General features: G+C 45.5%; 1 protein-coding gene across 9 annotated transcripts in view; it reads left to right on the top strand.

The window, feature by feature from the left end:
• Positions 1–21,887, top strand: part of LOC139785583 (uncharacterized) — a 94,741-nt gene that overhangs the window by 56,685 nt on the left and 16,169 nt on the right. For 5 of the 9 annotated variants that reach the window (XM_071724776.1, XM_071724795.1, XM_071724794.1 and 2 more), the window contains one exon: positions 11,062–11,109. The exons of 3 other annotated variants lie outside the window; for them this stretch is intronic. The gene's annotated coding sequence lies outside the window, so the exon portion shown is untranslated. Of the gene's footprint in view, positions 1–11,061; positions 11,110–18,845; positions 19,080–21,887 lie in introns of those variants that run through there. One more of the 9 variants, XM_071724785.1, reaches the window with a different exon arrangement.

Raw genomic sequence — 21,887 nt, 5'->3', positions numbered from 1 at the left:
TGAAATCCCTTAATATCGAGACCAGCGAAAGCTTTGAGATTTCCGAAAAATTTTCAGGATATCGGCAGCTTCGATTTCTTTTGCACTTTTTACAGCGTGAGAGGAGACGATACTGTGGCCGCGAAGACATAAATTTTGATTACTTTCGCGCGACGAAAGCATGCGATTGTGGAAGCTTTTACGCGAGCGGAGAAGCATTCTGTACGATAAATGTTTCTCAAAACTCGATCCTCTCTCGGCGCCCTGCTTTTCTTCGCGTTATTAATTTATTAGGTAACGTAATTTAGAGCGGAGGTTTACCCGCGGAACGCTATTGTCGCTTTCAATTGTCTACGACAATGAGTGCAGCGGCGGCTCGCAATGTAGGCGCAGCGAACCAGGGCGGATGCAGAATACGGCTACGGTGCCTTGTGCATCTGCGTCGGAAGTTATTGTTTCACGCGACCATACAGTCGTACACGTTAAATTCGCTCGGTGTAGCTGTACCGAACGGGTCTACTCTAGCCTCTAGCTGACGTCTATGCTCCCTCCTTCACCCTCTCGTTCTGTCGCGCCTAAGTACGACGAGCCGTCTGATCCATTCGACGGTAAAGTCGAAACGGTTGAGAAATGCTTTTCATGCTATACGCACTTTTACAGATTTGTCCTTACGAGAAAATAAAAGCAGTAGTAGCTATTTAGATAATTACGTTATATATTATTCAATAATCATCTCTGTTATCGTCTATTCACGTGAGAAGAAACTTATAGGTGCAGACTACGAAACAAAAAGTATTCAGCCATCACCAGAGTATACGCAGACGGAGACTGGAAAATTTAATACGAATTTAAAAGAAAGAAAACTTCGATGTTTATTCGCGGGTTTTTGGAACGCTGGCTGTGGTGTTGTTTCGGGAGCACCTCTCGGTGGAATCTTCGCTAAATCAGGTCGCACCTTATCGATCGGCGTCGACAAACCGGTCCCCCGCGACTTCAAGTATACTAAACTAAGAAAAGCGTATCGATCCGTAATATTCGTGAGACACCTCGTTACCGCGGAGAATTATTCATCTTGCATATGGAAGGAAATGCATCAAGACAACAATTTATTTTAAATTTTAAATAATTAATTTTTATTTTAAGATGTATTCGAGATAGGAATTTACTGTCGTACACTTTTATATTATTCACTAAGTGTCCTGAAACAATGTAAAAACCGAGGTAAAAACCTTCATGTCTCCTCTGTTTTCATCTCTTGAGATAAAAATATAATTAATTACTTCCTCTAGAGAAAATTAATTGTGTTCGGCGTCTGATTCTTTACGCTCATTGTACATATGTAATTACTTACAGTCGTCGCGATTTTATAAAATAATAAGGAAAAGTTGTGCTGCCTACATTCACAATCTTTTAAAAGGGCCGCTTTTTGACGCGCGGCGAAAAAAGAACGAGTAGTGAAGAGTATAGCGAAAATCTGAAGCGGCGAAAATCTACCGAGTTGCTTGAAGATCGTAGAAAACCCGGGTTAACCCTGGATAGCCTCGGATTCGACCAACGTCGTTATATTTTCCCATAACGTTGGTTACGCCCTGTGAAGTTCGACTCGATTTTTCTCGCGCACGGCGTCGACTCGGCGCGACTGCTGTATAAAAGACGGAGGCGACTTTAAACGAGTTTCTTTATGCGTCGATTATACAAATCCCGCGGGGCAGAGAAATATGCCTCGCGTCTCTCTGGGTACCTTTTTTTCCCAACGCCCGTTTCTACACGGCCCTTGTCCTTAACGTCGCAACTTCTGCCCGGCCGCGCGCCGCAAAACTTTTGGGCTCGACATGAGTGACGTCGCCGTCGAGGAAGTTTTATCGACTCCAGGAAGCGAGAGTGCCTTTATTGCTAAATATAACGTCGGTGCGCAAGATGTATAGCGGTAGATTAGATAAGGGAGACAAATTTGCATGCTTTATTCTCGACTATGAGCCTCGGATGAATCATCGGAGGTGAGAGAGTACATTGGATGAGTTTATATTTAGACGCCATATCGTCAGAAATAAATTACGCGGATGCGTTACACCTCGAGTTTCGTGGGCATCTTATTGGGTCTGAAAAAACATCATATGTAACATGCAATATGCATATGTACATACAATTGTATTTTTTTATACTTTTATATTATTAATAATGTTTTCCAAATTTCTTCCTCGAATGTCACTATTCTTAATTTTATATGTATTTCCTATTCTGCTATACGCTGTACGCACGGAAGTATTATTTCCACCAAGAAAATCTTTATTTCGAGTTTTGGACCGCATTTTATATTCGATCGATGCGCGAATTTTGGATTCCTCACATCTCGATTGTTCAAATCGTCGTCAGTGGAGGCAGGTCTCGAAATTGCGTCCGTAACGCCGTTTCAAAGGGCAACCGAAAATGCATTTCCCTTAAACTCGTCTTTTTTTTACCAGAGTGATCTTTTCGGTTCAGTAAAACCTTGGCGGAATAGCTATTGTGCCGCGTGCATTCGGAGCTACGGATGCGGTTTGATTGCATTCTAGCAACGCGGTATGCGATCGGTATGGAGCGTTCGCCGGCGCGGCTCGCCGCAATGCACGGTAACGTACCTAAGGTGAAGGGGAGAGATATAATAATTCCGTTGACGACGCGGCCGTGCGCGACGGATGCCCCCTAATCAAAAGGTAATTCTCAATGCGAGCGGTTTTTTTTTCCTTTTGAAAGTTTCGCTCGAAGGGCCCCATTATTGATGAGTCACGTAGAGGTTTGATTGGACGAGAACGTACGGTCCAGTTACGGTTCGCGAGCGCGGATTATTAGCTCTCGTCGCGATTTTGTATTTCTCCAATTTGCGCGAGCAACGTAACTGTATCTTTGTGCGGTGTAACCACGACTGTTGTGTCTGGTCATTGTCGCTACGGTGGAGGAAAACAACGCGCCGTCCCTCCGCCGGGAATTTCTTTAACGAAGATCCCTCCCTCGCCAATTCGGATGCAAGAATTTCTTTATTTTCGTTCGGTCCACGCGATTTATATTGTCCCCCTTGCGTCTTACAGTATCAACATGGGGTAGGACGGGCGCGGAGTAGGAAGAGAAGCGAGGAAGACATCTCTTCCAGAATCTTATTACGGCATTCTTCTCGGAAGTGCCTTCCGCATGATCGCATGAATGAATGAATGAGTAATGCATCGTCATGAATTAAACATGTGGGCGCGTGCGCGCAACCCGCCCCGACGCCGACGACGCGCATCAGCGTTATGCTTCGGAGTGCATAGAGATGCTCGCGAGACTTAACGACGTTACGTCCGATACGATCGCTCCAAATTAGCCGGGGGTTTTCGAGGAAATCACGGTGCCGGGAGAAAACCCCGTCGGGGATTAGAGATACTTTATTGCGTCTTTAAAGCCTGATCCTTCGTTATTTCTTTGCACGTGTTTGTTGGTACCAAGATCTCGCTGGGATCGACCTGGCGCCGAGTTACACTAGTTGTGCAGACTCGCCGAGCCGTACTGTACACGCTAGAGACGCTAGGATTAAAATCAATTATATATAAATGTACGAAGAGATATCGGATGTATTACTTGGTAAAGTAATCAGCTCGCGGACGAGACCGTACGAGCGTTAACAGCGTAAACTTGTTACCGAATAGACAAACGGGCGAACCGCGGGGTCGATTTAATTTGAAATTTAATAGCAAAGATACCTTACAACTCGGGGTTTAATTAGAAACAACGTACGACGTGTCGACGTTATTAATGGCCGTATAAGTGACGATAACTCGAAAGAGGTTAATAGTCGACGCGGTTATTAGCTGCTACTGCTTATATTCCCCGCGGACCCTCGAGGGTCTCGAGAGTAGGCTGGTCTTAGGCTTCGTGGACTCGACACGACGCTTTCTTGTCCGGGGGTATATTCCGGATATATTTAGTGCGGGGCCAGGCCCCTTGCCTCCGCGTTTTATCTCTCCGAGGGGAGGCCGATGAAAAACTGGTCGGCGCCGCGTGTGGATTACAGAAACATATCTTCTTCTTCTTCTTCTTCGCGCAACCGCCGCGCCGCTCACGGCGTATAAACTTGGCGTGTTTTCGCCGCGCAACACGACGACGTTACGTGATTCGCGTCAGCGGTGAATCCTCCTTCGGAAATTGTAAGAAAACAGCTCGCGGAGAAAGACGGGATTCTCGCGAGATTCAATTACGTTCCCGGCCTTTAAAGCCCGCGGATTCTCGTTCGTATATTCGTGACGTTCGGCTGTCACGTGGCTTTTGCGATTTCAAGACTGACGTGGTACGATATTGCGTAAACGTTTAGCCTCCTCGGATCCGCGGTGCGAACGTGCGAAGTTGAAAACAGCGCGAGAACGGCCGGAGCGGAGCGGAGCGTATCGATCGCGAGAGGCAAATGCATAAGCCTTCGTGATCGTGATCGGAGGGTAAATCGCGAGGGACAATGTAGGAGATAACGCGAGAATGAATTCTTAACGAGTCGCGAGGCCTCCGTTAGCAGCGTTTCCGCGTCCGTCGCGGTCGGTTCCTCGCGGATCTTCCGCTCCTCCTCGTGGCCCCAAGGTCACATACGCGGTAGCGCGAGATTAATTATCCGCGCCGTAAACCCCGCGCGATACTAATACCAACGGAATAAATTAGTCTCGCGCTCGCTCGCTGATTAGCGAGGATCGCGAGAGGAACGGCGGTGTCTTCGAAGGAAGATGAATTATCCTCGTATTAATCTTGCGCGCTTGTCAAAAGCGTGCAACGAGCGAGTGGGCGAAGAATGGAAGCGCGGCCTTATCTGCGCGCCGGGGTGATTAGGTTCCCAAATTGGGTGTTGCCTCGCCTCGGGTTGTAAAATGAGACTTTCGCGGCTGAGAGGATACGACGCTTCTCGTATTTACTTGCCTCCGGTAATCGCGTCTTACCAGCGCGCAACGTTGAGAAAGTCGTCCCCTTTCGAGTTCCCCGGGTACGCTTTGTCCGCTAAATACGTCACCCGAGAGCTTTTACTCTCGATTGAGAAATATTGGTGCAATTATTGCACCGAAGTAAACGTTATATCTCTATTAACGCGTGATGCGTCGATATACCGTGCGACCGCGACGTGACAAACGATTTATTATCACTCGCGATTCGGCCCGGTGTTTCTCGATCGTCGGTCGCGCTGCATCGCGCGGGGAGTTGACGGCGGCTTGTTATCCGGCAATCAAGTGCATATTCATACCGCGCGGAGGATGGATCCGCACGGATCAAAAGCCGTAACACTTCCCTAATGAGCCGTTGCCTCTTCTGCTCGAGGCTAATAATGTCACGTACGTCGTACGAGGCAGAATGAAATTCATTACGGGGGACCCGGTGCGAAGTACCGAGGCCCGACGCGGGCGCGGAACGCGGTAATCACCCGACGAGCTTTCGCGAAGCGCGACCGGAAGCGCGGTAATGAACCCCGCGCACGATTCCGTGCGTAGCTCTAATATTCTGCACAGCCCGACGCGTATGCGATATCACTGGCGAGACCGACGATCAGAAGAGACCCCTCGTTATTCCTGCGTGTATCTGAAAAAAACTTCATTTAAATCAGACGTCTTGTTTTTTTAACGTAAAATAAAAATCTGGCGAGTCGGCTTTAATGAAAGTCGAACACTGAGGGCGAGGATATCGCGGCATTAGAGTGCACCGTCGTTTTCACCCTCTCTCTCTTTCTCTCTCTCTCTGAGTCCGTCAAGACTTCCGCGTCTGGAAAACGCGGATCTCGCGTCGCGGTAATTTAGGCGCGTATATAATGTAGCCTTCGAACAATGCGAGGAACTGGCAGCCCATTATGAGCCGGCGACGAGAGGGTATTGTACCGGATGTCTCGGGCTCTCCGGTGTCCTCAACGACCGACAGTCCCGCACGCATGCACGCACGCACGCACGCTCATATCACGGAAACGTGTGTACACGCTTTTCACGCGCGACGTGCGTCATAGGGCCGATCGTGTGTGTGTGTGTGTCGTCGGGTTTTCGCACCGCGCTCCTAGCACCATGTGTTCGCAATAAGCTCGATCACGGTATCATATCGCGACATCGTGAGCGTCCAAGGTCTTGCTACATATGGAATTTACAGAAACGGGACGATTAGTATTATTCGTTATTCGTTAATTGAAACCAGCTCTTGCCTCTGGCGATATATCCCAAAATTAACAGATTTCTGGCTACGAAACACTAAACGCGAAAGCATGATTTGCAAAAATGTTTTGGCGTTCCTATCTCGAAAAGATCATCTCTGAATTTCGTTGAAAAATTATCCTAAAACGAAGCGCATCAAAAGAAACTGTATACTTTTTTTCATTAAAAATAATGTCATATTGCCGTAAATAGTGCTCGATATCGCTGTGACGTGTATTGGACGAAATAAATGGCGAGGAACTCGCTCTCCAGTTTCGCTTCATTCGCGGACTACCGTGAACACGCATACATTTATGCATTTAAATAAACTTATTTCAAAAGTTACATGATACGCGGCGCGAGGGAGAAAGAGAGAGAGAGAGAGAAAAAGAGATATACTCCTCGAATCTGTATTCTCATCACGAATGCAAATGTATACATTTTTCCGATTGAATTCGATAACCTCGGATGTTTAATCCAGGCCCGGAACTGACGGTTTGTGAGGCGAAATGAACTTTTAGCCGTTTCATATCCACGAAAATGGAATCCGCGAAAAACTTTAATCTGGCTTTCAATCAACTAAGCCCGCCGCCGTCGGCGAGCATCTCTCGAGAGTCGATCGATGGACGGGATATCCGAATAGACCTACAAGGATACACCGGTATTAAGTCTGTACACGAGTTAAATTTTATTTAAATTTAAATTAATCTTTTTTAGATTAGATTTTATACAGACGTTATACAAATCCTCATCGAGGAGGTTTTGTTGTACATATTAATTGTATCCAAGTGAAAGAAAGTTAAAGTTGAGAGACATTCAATTTTTAATAGCGAATGAAGATAACTGAATGCCTACCACAGCAACATCCAAAGGATTACACAAACGAATTGTATTGAATCAAATAAAGATAATTATTTATATTGCTGTGGTATATAGTTATTTTTATACTATAAATTAATTTCTATTTTACATAATTTTTAATAGAAGCCCTGAACTACTTTTTTCCGTTAGTATTCGAATTAAATTTTTGGAAAAATTTAATTCTTTTTCTTTTATTTTAGCTTTGCGCAACTCTTCTTTATACATCACAGTGTTAGGTGCGCACACTAATTTCTGCTAGCGTCTCTTTTACACCGACATTTTTCAACGGTTTACTCTTTGTACTTTAGAAAATCAAAGTCACAGTATTACGAAGAGAGTTACAAAGGGAAAGGAGAAGCGGAGAGGGAAAAGCGGAAAATAGGAAAACGGATATGACTAAAAAGAGAGAGGAAGGGAGGCTGCTGGTGTGTGTGTGGTCACTATGAGAATATTCTATTTCCTTGTATTTAATATCTCCAAAATTATTTTGGAATTGTATCAAACTAGAACTCTTTGGAAGAAATTCAGAGCTTTACTGACTCATATTGAAAATCTAAAAGTGAGTTACTCTATGGGGATAAAATTATCGCCTCCGCGGCGATCGATGACGGCACTAGGCCGACGAACACATTTCGCTCGTCGATAGAACGTAATTGCCACTTCGTTTTCGCACTTTATACAGATCTCGTGCCTGACTGCAATTAACAGCGTAATTCCATCGACGTCGGAGAAAAAATCCGGTTGCCCGGGCAACGGCGAGAACGCCAGGAATTCGATCGTACTTCAAAATGCGAGTGTCGCGTTTTCGTTCCCGTCCAAAACGCTATGTGGACCGCTCGCTACCAGATTCCATTCTCTCCCCGCGTAATTACAGTATTCTCGTGGATACGAAACGTTTTAATGACGAACGGCATATTGAGGTACCCGATGAACATCGGTTTATCATAAATATAAGTACGCTGTTTTTACATCGCGCGGCGTTATATTGAGCGCGCACAGTGACATAATATCGCTTTTCCCTCTTCAGTTTAACTAGCTTAATATCACGAGCGTGTACTGCGTGTATTTTGTAAATTGATAGTATCATTTGAAACTTAAAAGTGCCACTTTGTCAATGTGATATAAAAAATTCGACAAATTCGTTTCAATTAGCATTCAATCAATTTGTCGGGGACACCGTATTACTTGACACTACCTGATACAGCTAGCTTAATACTTGGCACTTGACATACACTAATTGTTATCTACATCGGAACTCCTGTGCGAAAATAAACGGGCACGTTACGTAATTTGCATTCGCGCTAATTGAATCACACTCGCGGTGAAACAGCCTCAAAATTACAGAGCGGCAAATTACATTTTTATTTAATGCCGCGAACTCGTTGCCGGCGCTAAATACTGAATGAATATGCATTAGTATGCAAAATTCCGCTGTCATATAATCGCGGGACACAACGTAAAATTCGACGCATCCGCGAAAACAACGTTCGATCGACGGTTGCTCTCACGCGCGCGCGATTAATTAAATTATAAACATGAGTTGAAGAGCGCCTCCAATTATTCTTTTTGTATCGATTGCTAATAATTCGCGTCGGTACTTAACAGCGCAATGATCTCGTTTCGTTTTTTATTCTACACATTTAGTTCCACCTGCTCTTTCGCACCGTAATATCCAGCAGATAATACCGGCAGTGCGTATCGAACACGCCTCTCTTCCCTCGGAGGAATTTTCCGTCTAGACGTTTTGATAATGGCGTCTTTATGCGAGCCGTTCGCGTAGAGAAATACGAAAAGTCCCCGAGGTACCATACGTACGTAGCCGTTTACAAAACTGAGGGAAATAAGGACGAATTCTGTGAAACTTAGCCCGTCGTTATATATTTCGACCGGTGTATCGTAAATGTTAAGAAGCGTTTCGAGGGCGTACAATTTTCTCCTATCTCATAAGGACTCCGAAATTATCTTAAAGACGTCTTCTCCCTTAATTGAGACCGAGCGAATAAATTCGACGCTCTGTTTTAACTGGAATTATAATCGCAAAATTAAATGCGAACGCTACATCCGGGAATCGACGAACGACTCGTTTTAGACTCGTATTAGTAATCGTCCCGTATTGCAGGAACAATTATTACCGTGATGAATTGAAGAAAGTCGGTCGGTCGGTCGCTCTCGCTAGCTAACTTAGTTTTTCTCGAGATCGACAGAACGCGTTCGCTCAACGCGGCGGTTCGATGAAGGCGCAAATACAGCTGCTGTTCCGCGAACACAGATCCGCGTCGCCGTCGATTGTGACGAGAACCGCGGATGCGGCGAACGTGATTTATTCGACGCCGAGCATTTTATATTACGTTCTTTGTCGCCGTACGTCCCGGCACCATCGCGTTGCACATCGGCGACATCGTAGAAAGTTGCAGCTGTACTTCTTATTCGCCCCTTTCCCTTAAGACAGCTACCGTCTAATTGCGACTATCGATCTTGATCGCCGTGTAATGTGTCATAGTCTAAAGCAGGCAGTACACTCCGCCGTCTATTCAGCTCGGTTCGATTCAGTGTGCGTTCAGTTTACTCTGGTCTTAAACGAGAAAGTTGCTTTATAACTTACCAAAGTTACCAAATGGGCGTCCTGGCTGCTGCATCAATTCAACTTTGTTCCGTGCTTTTTTGCCCGCTCCCGCACAGCTTACGTTATCTTGACGAGCGGAACAGGCTTGAAACGAACGTCGGTCGTCTGGGGATTTAGACATTTCGTCGGGATTGTAATTTTGAAATTTAATGATGTACCTACGCGAGGAATCGTTTGCGGAACTGACATGAAAATATTGAGCTACTATTTGTAAAAGACAAAGAAAACTTCAGACAAGTAGTCTGTCATTCATAATATTGCAGTAAGACAAATATAGTTAAATTAGAAAAACAATTATTAAATAAATATATATAGTTTAATTAATAATTTTTGAATTCTCCTAACTGTGAGAAAAGAGAAGTGAAAGAAATATACAACAAATTAAAATTAAGATTAAGATGCGCGTATATCACCAGATATTCTGAATAATCCGGAAATTATGAGCGGCCTTTTATAGTTCCCTTCACAATCTTCAGTCTTTATATACATATAATTATCCCTTTGTTCTTGAAATCACGGTATATAAACAGGAATGAGGCGCATCCGATTTGTTTCCAGCCTGTCTCGTACAGAAGATAACCGAACAAAAGCGATGACGATGAAGTGCCACGACGAAACCGACGAGCCGGGATGTAATGTGGAGGTAAACCGAGGTGAATAAGGCAGACGCGCGGCGCGCGGCGTATATACTCGCTCCTTAAGAGGAGTTCGGGCTCCCAGAGCCCGGAGCCCGGAGATTTATGCCACGCGCGGATTTGTGCCCCTGACGCGGAATTAATCTTTAGTCCCCCCGGTCCGCGCGTTACCTCGCGGAGCGAGAAACCGCTCATTACTGTATCTGGCTTTGTTAACTACCGTTGTGTAACCGTGGCGGATATAACTTCTCGCGCTGTCTGAGATTGTTACGAACTAATCGTACTCCACAACTATAGAATGCCGCGGACCCGAAGGTTCGAGCTATCGATCGGCAAGTAGTGAGTACCGAGGTCTTTCACGTACGCAATGACACGTAATTAATTGAATTATAAGCAAACACAGTGTCTCGGAGAAGATAATCTGTGTATAGCTGGTGTAATCGAAATTCCACGCGACGTTCCCCCCTCCCCTTATCCGTAAAACGTAACGTTTTTGCGGACAGGGATTGATAAACGTATCGTAATGGATATCGTAATCTGTTTCTTCATTCTGTTTGCGACGAGTGATAATAAACGTGATAATATCACGAAACTTGCTGAGGTAGAAGGTAGAATGTTGTGTGCAAATCCCACTGGGGGCTACTATGCTCTTCCGTACGTTATAAAACATATGCATTAAAAGTGGAAGCATTTTGAAGGGCGCGTGCTCGTCTGTTGTCCGCATACTTTTACACGCGTTCCACGCTTTAATTTTAACAGAGTGAAGTTAAGAATCGCAATGCATCAAGAGAGCGGCTCGTTCTTTTTTCAGATCACGAACTTCCCCGGAAATTAGTCTACCTCGGCGGACTTGTTGTTGGTAAGTAATTTTTGAAATCCTTCGAGAGACGCGTCTCCAACTAGCACGAAACTTATCCAAAACGAGTCCCGGCGGTGTGTAGGAAACATTCTTTTTCCCCTTTTTCTCTCTCTCTCTCTCTCCTTTTGTTTTATGCGACGCCGCGCTAACGCGGAAAACTTTGTTGCACCGTCGGCGTCGTCGATGCCGCGCGTAAAAGAGTTTCGGCTCCTCGCGGGAAATTCGCGGCGCTGTCGTATTAAGCTTCTTCTGTTCGTGATAAAAAGTAACGGCAGAGAAGTCTTACGAAGCTATTAAGATAGCCGCGATTACGTTCTCGCGCGGCTTGATTTGCGCGAGAAATCGTTTTACCGTGTCGTTGTTCGGAGTGAAAAATTTTCACTCGAGATCAGTGATAACGTTATCGTAATATCGAAGTTTCGCGAGAAATGATATAAATCAGACGTTTCTTTCTGGCTCGGTGCCCCCTCAAAACGGGAGGGAATCGAATTATACTTTATTGTCGCCGTATGCGCGAACATTGGATTTGCAGGCGTTATAGGTAGTCTATAGATTTTGAGAGACAACGCGATCGTGGTCGAGCAGACAGACGACCGAGCAAAAAGGACCGAGCGAAAGGTGGATTCGGGACGTCGAATATTGGCGATGTCGTGCCGAGGCAGGGTGGGGGATGGGACACGAAGGGGGATGACGAAGGTACGCGCCCGGAATCGGATATCCAAAATTCACGACACGTGCTTCTAACGTAGCTCCCGCAGGAGCCCTTCACCTGAAGAGGTTACTAGCTATTTTTATGTGTACCTATGTACTTATCGAAAGGGAAAGGGATGCGTGAAAGCCCGAAACTCCGAGGGACTGTTCCCAGCTGTCGGGTGGCCCAGAGGGAGGACCGGCACAATAAAACACTTCAATCTTTATTTCGTTACACGTGCAGCTACGCTGCCGTCGTAAAATCATTCTTTTCTCGGTCAAATTTTTTCGAATACATTTTTAAATATTTTTAAACGTCGATCTTGTAAGGATTAATGATTTATTCGCGCGGAGACTTTTCAATATCGCAATTCAAATAAAATCTGGTCTCTCGAGTACGTCGCCTTGCTGCTGTCGAAACGCTTTTAAAAGATATATAGAGATTTCGTTCAAGCGTCCGCTCTTCGTATCTCGCGTTTTTTTTTTGTTGTTGCTCAACGGAGATCGTTGCCAACGTCGTTCGCTGATGATGCTGTCGAATGCCGGGAGCGCGCGTCTTTCCCTCACGTTTGACCTTTTCGGACCTGACGCGCGACGAGGGAGGAGGATCAGAGAGCGCCCCGACGATTCTCGTCGTCCACCGTGCGCCTTGGTAACGGCCTTTATGTAACGCCCTGACATTCTCGGATGGCCGGACGACCTCCATAATGCAGAGCACATAACGCGCCCTCCCCCGTTCTTACGCCGCGGGATCGCTCCTTCAATCAGGATCTACGAGTGCGATGCGCGATATCCTGTGCGGATGGAAACTGCGAGAGGAATGCCGGATTCGGAGTTACAATCGAGTTAAGGGTCGATCATACAAAATGGGATGAAGGGGCATATGCATACATACATACTTAAAATCATCTCCAATACTCTTGAAGATTGGAGATATCGTCGCAAATGAAACTTCATGGCGAGATGATCCTCCCGAATCGTACAACTTCATCGACCGTGATCTATCTTTATTGTTTTGCTTGCGTTATTCCTATTACGTAGGAGGTTGACACGATTAATCATAAACGTATTAAAGGATTACCGTATCGCGACGGGAGAAAGAAAGGGGCTCGCGCTTATAAGGAGCGAGATGTACTTCGGCGGCGAGACGTCGCGCCGCGCCGAAAGCCCTGCGTTAATTAAGGCTTCTTAGCAGACGAGACGGAGCAGACGACGCGTGTGTAATTGTGCATTCCCCTGTTAGCAGCCTCGTCGCACGGAGGCTTTGTCCCAAGAAACCAGACTGGATCTTAAGACCTAGGTTCGCCCGCACGCCTACGGACAATGGCAGTGGAGGTCTACTCCTACAATACAACCCTGCTTATAGTATTTCCGAGACGCGAACTCCGCTTCTCGATATCGTCTACCTTTCGCCCATTTCTCTGTGTCGCCCTTTCCCCTATTTCTCTCCTCTCCTACTCCGTCTTTTTCTGACAGCCGTAAGTCGGTCGACACAGACATGACTGCGGATAAATAAATTACTGAAATCGATTCAGAAAGAATTAACGGAAGAAATTAATAAACGAATGTATAGATACTTGTTGGCAAGTACAACAAATTAATAAGTACATCACGAGTTCGTTTGCAGGTGGCAGAAATTAATGACTGCGTTATAGATTTGCTAAAGAAAATTTTTTTTTTTTGAAAACGCTTTTCCAGTAAAATAACTTTATCAGAGATTTCAAGGAGGATTTTAAATATATATATTTAAATTTTTTCTTTATTGAAAAATATCTTTCTCGCGAAAATTTCTTGATGATACATTTCTGTGCCCTAGTAGTAGATTAAATATAACTCCTTTAACTTCTAACGTGTGCACGCAAACATCTGCTTAGGAAATAGCAGCTGTTAGAGGTTCGCGGGAGATACGGGGAATCGGTATATCAATTTAATGAAAATCAGTTCCTCTGAGGCCGGAGGAGGAGGACTTTCCTCGCAAGTGTGATTGATGAGGCGTGCTGCCTGAGCGCATTCATCGTGAGAGTGTAGATTAGCGTTGCTGTCGACGAAATGTATTACGGCGGTGTGTCGCGAGAATAATAAATGTAATTTAATGCGCCGCGGAGCTGGTACGACTCTCAGCGGATCGCATACAGTGCGCGTTATTTGCCGCGAATATTTGCGCCGTATATCCGAAAAAGAGTTAAATAGGTCACAGATACGCGGGCAGAGAAATATCCCGATGCGGCCATTAATGTCGCAAAAATAATATACTCGTAATTATAGCAGCAATTAAACGTGTGAGCTATATAATAGTAAAAAGGAGCTTTTTCTCTTGTACTCGAATTATGAAACAATTCAAGAAGACGTCGACTAATTAAGTCTTTAAATAGTTTCTTACGAAATTATCTTTCTTATAACAGTCTTACAATTAGTCTGATCGCTCGTGCCATGTATCCGAGAATACGAGATCTGTGACAGGAATACATGGGTAAATCCTCGATAAATTTGCGCGCGATAAAGATCGGAGTAACGGCCGGGAATTGGAATTGTTGATTATATCCTGCGGTATATATATGATAAATCATGACGACGTTATTTCGGAGGAGCTTGCATTATTCGCAGATGCGATCTCCGGCGTTTAGTCTCCGAACCCCCTTATCGGGCCGGCGATATCGCCCTGCGGAACGTGTGCTACCGTAATAGGAGTACCGAGAAGCAAGGCAGATTCCTCGGTAAACCTTTTCCTCTTTTGCACGTGAAATTAAATGGTCATGTCACGTGAGAGCGAAATGACGTCCAGCGACAAATTAAAGCGCGTTAGCGAAAAATTAATTTCACGCGGTTACCATTTAAACATTCCGTTTGTGAGATATCCTGCGCGCACGTAACCTTTTTAATAATAAATCAGTCTGTCTTAATAATAACTTTTCGAGATGTAATACATGCGGTGTGCGCTATATTGTAGCTATATTATTTCCGTGAGTAACGCGCTAATAATATCACGTCGGGGTCCCCTCACCCCTCGTCGGCGATCTTTATCGCGCATTCTCGTCGTCGACACTTAGGTCGTCCTATGTGGAAACGCACCCTCAGGATTGCTCTTATCGGCATCTATCCCGTCGTATGTCGTAGCGACGCCCATTCCCCATCCCCCTGCGCCTTATCTCGCAGTGGCTCGCGTGAAAACCCTCTTTAGTCCCGTCGTTTCTCTCCCTCCGTCTTACTAAAGACAATACCTAGCTTCCCTAAAAAGGTAACAAACTTTTTAGTAGCTGCAAGAAGGAGACCTCGAACGAGCGACCGTACGAGCGTGCTCTCCTCTCTCGTAGTTTCCGTCACACCTTTATGCTCTCGTCGCGTAAAAACATGCTGTACGTAAAATATACGGTATATCTGCGGAAACTTTATGCTTATCCTCAAACCTGCGACATTTTGTCAAATCGTATGCGAATATACGACGTGACTTCTGGTACGGACGTTGAATAAAGAAAAACGGCTGATGTTGTCATCTACACTGTTAAATATCAAAGGATGAAATTTAAACCAATGTCTTGAGTTAAATGACATTTTGTCACTTTTAACTATCATGTGTGTCGAAATTTATTATTTTAACACAAAACGGTATTATTTTAACTATTTAACTTCATTGGTTTAGTTAAATTAATGACATATTGAGTAGAAGCAGTGGCGATCTACGGGAATGGTTAAAAATGACTTAAATTGAGTACAATTTGACACCACGGATTTAACAGTGTAGATATATTTTTTTTAGTCACAAAGATGCGATACCAAAATGTTGTTACACGAAGTTTGTGAATTTTGTTCACGACATCCGTACATCTTAAAGTGCGCACGTTATCGCATCAATATTTCCGAGAATACTTTATCTCCGTGCAAGTTCTCGCTTCTTGATGAATCGAAAGTAAATCGCGAGAATCGTTATTACCCAACGGGAATACAGCGTCGGGCCGAAGTACGGTGAAGTTTTGCGGAATAAATGAGAGTATATCGTTAAAGGGAATACGATAGCGCGCGACGTCGGAGTAAATCGCGAGACTGGTAATGTCGAATTAGCCATTAATAATCAAGAAGTTTTCTAGCGGGGGCCGAGTGAAATCAACGCGCTCTCGATAGCATATCGCGGGACACTTCTCGGTCGCGCGCTCGCGCAAGCTCCTGGATGGCGGAATCGGCGGTGCTGTGGTCTTCTTTTCGCGCCCGCTACCACCAGCTACGTCGGACGAGTTCATTACGGTTGCAACGCGGCTAACAGGATTTCGCCGGTTGTCGTAACGAGCTCTCCCGAGTCGTAATTCAAAAGTTGATTCGAGTAGCTGCAATTTATTGCTCCGCGCGCTCCGGCCGAGACTTTTTCTCTCGCGGAAAAGGGCGGTGGGCGGACGGGACGCGCGACGGCGACGCGACGGCGCGGCGCGCAGCGGGGAACGAGGGAAAACTCGTCCACCGCGATAAGGGAAATTGCATTAAACATCGTGGGCACGTGCGGAGTGCGCGAAGAAAGGAAGTCTCCTCCGGGCGTCGTCGATATCGGGGCACCCCTCGCCGCGCGAATTGACGCGCCCCCGGGGTTGTTAATGCAGCTGGGGCAACTCGCGCGACCAGACCTTTTCCGTGCTCGACCTCTCAAATCACGGAATTACGGGCGAAATTTTAATGACTCTTGCCTGCGGAGTCAAGGGCCGCGCTTTCAGGCTAAATTGTCCGCCGGTCGATAAAAAATTTTATCGAAATTTTATCTTAAGCTTCTAAGAGCGTCTTCTCTCTCGCACTGATTTTCTCTTCATATTACATGACACGTAACATGGGAATGGGAATTAATTCTGACATGAATTAGAGATTGTTTAAAGTGGGCCTTAGTTTCTCGCCTTGAAATGTGTACGTGAAATATGTAAGTTTCTGATAGATCTCGCAAGTGTTATAAAATACATGAAATTATTGTGATCAAGCAGGATATAAAAAACGGGAGTGACAATCTCTTTAAGCAGATTCGGTTTCTATATCTCGAAATATATAAAATTGAAAAACATTTTTCAAATTGTGAAATGTTAAACCACACTTATTATTCACCTAAACATTTTTCTCATGGAAATTAATTTAATTGAATCCTATTTATGTTGCAATACACAATTATTTTAAATTTTTAATTGAATATATTAAAACAAATTTGTACCACAGATTCTGGCGCGTGTATTTGGTGACTTTTTTTAAAAGGTAATCTTTTAATTATATAAAACATGAATCTGGAAAAGATCGACAACGTGCGTCAAAGATTTCATTCACTAAAAATTTTATAGACGACACGAGCGTTATCGCGAACGATAAGAGCGTTACTCGGCCGCCCGGGGAGGGCAATGGAGAAAGTGAGAAAGAGAGAAAAGACACATCGAGAGGGATCCGTAACGGATTACAAATTGCATTCGACGGGATCGGAAGTTACGATCGTATACCGGCGCGCGGCGGTTCGGCAATCCTTTCCCCGAACTTAGCAATCCGCTTAACTTCGACTGCAGATTCGGCTGCGAAACTTATCGGATCGAACCGGCGCGGCGCGATACGAAATCGCGTCCATATATATACATATATAATCTGTACGAATTGTAACACACGGCCGATCTCCGTTCCCGATACCCCGGATACGCGCAGATACATATCTGCTAAATGTGGATTTCATGACTTCGCGCGTGCAGCATTCGGCTTTCTCTCGATTTACGTTATCGATATGTCGTAACAAACACGCTTTCGTCGCCGTACACACAAAATCGGGACGGAAAACATGCAACTTCTTGCCGTGACCAGCGCGCGAGATGCGTTTTCTTTTCCTTTCCTTTCCTTCTCGCGTCTGTAGCATGAAAGATCTGAAATCCGACGGAGCCGGTGCTCCGGTTTCGCGCCCCGGTATAAATATATCTGCAAGCGAGTTTCTGTGCCGCACGCGTCGTTAGAATTTCATTAGGAACATGTGCACGCGCGGTCGCCGCTCCTCGCCGCCCCGGTTACATCCTTCATTTCCGGCCCTGGGCGCGTTTCCTGCGCTCGCGGCGCGGCAGATAGCGCGCGTGCACGCCGTTCCACATATATTTCCGGCATTCGTTCCCCGGGCTTTCCAGCCCGGAACGGGGGGGGCTTGGAACACCCGCGAGGAATATCGCGCGCGTTCCTATCGCGGTGTGTGTCCGCGCGAGCACGGCGAACTTTGGCCGATACGTTACGCGAGAGATGACATTCGCGCATTCGAGAACTTGCACGAGAGAGAGAGAGAGAGAGAGAGAGAGAGAGAGATCACAGGGGGGCTGTTCGCGACAGTCGCGGCGTGACTTACAAACGACGCACGTACCGATAAATAAATTACTTCGAGCCGAACGGGAGAAGAAGAAGAAGAAGAAGAAGGGGGAGAGATCATCGTTCCCTCGCGGTCATCGTTCCCTCTTCTGAGCGGCGCGACGCTCTTTCGCGACGCTGATACGACGATATCGCTGCAGAAATTTCAAGTTTCCCCTCTTTTCTTCTCGCGACGACGAAATAAAGGGCTGAGTACACAACGATCGCGAGCGCGAGAATTTTAGACCGGCGAGACCACGTAGCGCGCGGGGGGCGAGATGATTCATAGTGCCTACGGCTGCACCCCCGGTGCGAGTTACCTAACTCGAATTTACGGCGAAGGGGGCTCCCGGGCAAATCGAACAAGACAAACAAAATAGCGGAGCGCCGAAACGCGATAACTCGATCCGCGAAAAGTTTTCGCGAAACTCTCTCTCTCTCTCTCTCCCTCTCGTAGGGGGTTGAAATGGGAGGCGCGTCCCGCGCGGAATACTCGAGTCAGATGTTCGCCTCGACGACGACGACGACGACGGGAGCACAGCGAGCGGGCACAATCGGAACGGCTTTTCGAGGAGCTATTTTTATCGCATCCTCTCTTCGTAAACTCCGCTCTCGCGCGGGCGGCATGTGTTATCTCTCCCGCGTGTCCGACACGTTTCGGAGCTCTATCCGCGCCCGGCACGTCCGCTCGAAGTGCTCGCGCAACGAGCGCCGGCGGATCTTCGGGATGGTAAAACGCGGGAGTGCCGAGTGCGAAGTGAGTTTGTTGTACGCAGTTCTTGTTCGGGAACCGAGCGTTGCGCAAGGCGAGGATAGACGCGCGTATCATGCAACCGGGTAGCTCAAATAATCGGAGAGGAAGTGGAAAGTTCGTCCACAAAAGGAGACTAGGCTCTTGACGCTGCTGCTTCGTTCGAGTCAATCGCATTATCCTCGTGAAAGAGTCTTCGTCAAACACGGTAATTTTGTGGGTATATAAGTATTTTTAGATCTTAAGACACTTTTCCCTTTTTAAACTTTTATACATGAATATTCGATTAAAAAATTACAGAAGCTCATTGACTGTCATTCATATGTGATTGACGCCTGACACTTCGATGGTCACCGATGACTGACGTTGTCGATATTTTTAAAAACGCTTTCAAGAAATAAATGCCATTTAATATAACATTTTGAATCACATAAATAGCTAGGTAACAAGGTGAAATAAAAAGCGGGTGACTGCCCAGGATATAATCTTATTTAATCATATTATATAATATTTTGTCATATACACTGTTAAATATTAAAGGATGAAATTTAAACCAATACCTTACCTTGAGATAAAAAACATGTTTGTTATTTTTAACGCGTGTGTCGAAATTTATTATTTTAACCCCATTGTTTTAGTTAAATTAACGATATTGAGTAGGAACAGTAGCGACTTATATGAATAATTAAAAATTACTCAAATTGAGTATAATCTAACACTTTGAATTTGACAGTGTATACTTACGATAATGAAAATTAATACTGTGACGTCCATAATAAGACATATAAAACTTGCCGGACAGGCGATGTAAACGTATGAATTTGGAAGCTGAGCGATCGGATCCGAAGGAAAGAGATTTTTTGGCCGCGTCTCTCTTTCTCTTATTACCACGGCAAGCCCGAGCGCGGTTTTGAGATATTCGTTTGTTGCCCTTTGTGAAGTACTCAAAGGGTACTTTTCGCGTTTAAACGCGGGATTTGCACCGGAATAATAGAGGCCACTATGCCCGCGAGACTTCTCGAATAATTTAATTTGCGCTCCTTCTTGCGGCAGAGAGGAACTTTTCCGGTATATGGCGGCTGTTAGAATCGTCCTGGCCATTTCACGTTGCGCTTTTAATCTTCTCCGTCGAGGTAGATAGACGCTATTGCGTGTTCTATCGGCTCACTTCGTTCCCACTGACATTATGCTAATTAGGTTAAAAGCTTTCGACGAAGGGGGAGAGAGAGACAGCACGATTGTGACACACACAACGCTCTTCGTTTAATCGGGCCGGCTAAGAGCGACAAATGAAGAGCTTGAATATTCATACGGAAGTCATCGTCCGTTCCTATTTCCAAGTATCGCAAATTTTGCAGGATGCACTTTTTCGTTGCCGTTCATTGCCGTCGAGCTCTTGTCCGAATCGCGCACGCGAATGTGAAAAGATAAGGGGACTTGGGTTTAACAAATCGGAGTGTTTTTAGTAGATTAAAAACACTCGAGTTCTAATTAAAGTGGAGCCTTACGCGCAATTCCAATTAGGTGGAAACGGGATTCGCCGCTGTGCGAAATTCGCGAGAGAGAAAGAGAGAGAGCAAATACCTTACCGCTTTGAGTAAATACCGCGCGTTCCCGCCTAAATGCGATTCACGCTTTTTCATCGCCCGCTCGGAGGATTCATCAAGACCTGGCCTCGCGGCCAACTTTCGGCGAAGAAATTTTCGGTTTCTCCGTAGGATCTTTTCGTCATTATTTACAGCGATGCCGACATCTCCCGCTTTAAGCCGACGCGGACGTACCACGCTCCTCGCGAGTCGCGTTATCGCGGAGTTTTACATAGTTTTACGCAAGCTCGCCCTTTATCATTGTGTACAGCAAAGTGTTATTATCCGCAACTCAATAATTTTCGATCGAGACATATAGAATGCGAGCGGAGGAATTCTTATTCCCGGCGATAAGCGCGACGGTGAAAAGCGCATGAGTTTATCGCGGTCAATTAAATGCATCATGCGCGCGATACCGAGCTGCATGTTTGCAATATCGCGGGGGCAAGCCCCGCATTATTCTGAAGCGGGGGCACTTCAGATTCGCACTCAGATATATAGTTGAGAGGTGTGTCGGAGCGGTTTGTCTCGAACTCAAGTCGAAAAATTGAACTGCTCGTCCAGGCTGAGAAACAATGGAACTTCATGACTTGCATCCAAGCTGCATCTACAAACGCGTGTTCGTTAAGTAATAATTGAAGTTGATTTATTAGTTGATTTATATTACGTTAATAAGTGTACACTGTTAAATATTAAAGGATGAAATTTAAACCAGTCCCTTGAGTTAAATAATATTTTGTTTTAACTACCATGTGTTTCGAAATTTATTATTTTAACACAAAATACTATTATTTTAACTCCATTATTTTAATTAAATTAACGACATATTGAGTAGGAGCAGTGGCGACAATACGAATGGTAAAAAATGACTCAAATTGAGTATGGTTTGATACTATGAATGTAACAGTGTAAGCGTAAAAAACATTTAAAAACTCAAATTAAAATTAATCTCTGAGAATTAGAATTAGATCAATCGGGGGGGCTGATAAGGGTCACATTGTTGATAAATGCTGTTGCGAGATGTAACGTAACGCGGGTTTTCGGCAATCCTGGCGCGTGCAACGCGAACGAATTCGCGAGGAGGGGGGAGGTGAGGGGGAGAGAGAGAGAAAGAGGCGATAAGCGACCCGTTAATTTCGTATAACTTATCCGCGCCTCCGAACTCCGCGGCCGTACGCAGCTATACGCGAAAGCGACCATTGAATGCCACCGGAAACCGGTTTAAACGCCGCCGCTCGGGGACATGCACGCGCTCGGGTGTGTGTGCATTGCAAAATTTATGCACGCGCGCCGCATGTGTCGACGCGCCGCGTACAAAGGCGGCCGGAATTAATTGCCGTGATTAGACGACGCGTGTACATACGGAACGCGGATCGCAATCGGGACGGAAACTGGGAAATGACACAATAGCCCGGGAGGCACGGAACTCT

Source organism: Temnothorax nylanderi, unplaced genomic scaffold (genome assembly GCF_030848795.1).
Source record: "Temnothorax nylanderi isolate EJ_2023f unplaced genomic scaffold, tnyl_v1.0 TNYL_tig0008_pilon, whole genome shotgun sequence".
NCBI classification, from domain to species: Eukaryota; Metazoa; Arthropoda; class Insecta; order Hymenoptera; family Formicidae; genus Temnothorax; species Temnothorax nylanderi.
The sequence above is the reverse complement of the archived record's forward strand: the minus strand, read 5'-3'. Positions and strand labels throughout refer to the sequence as shown.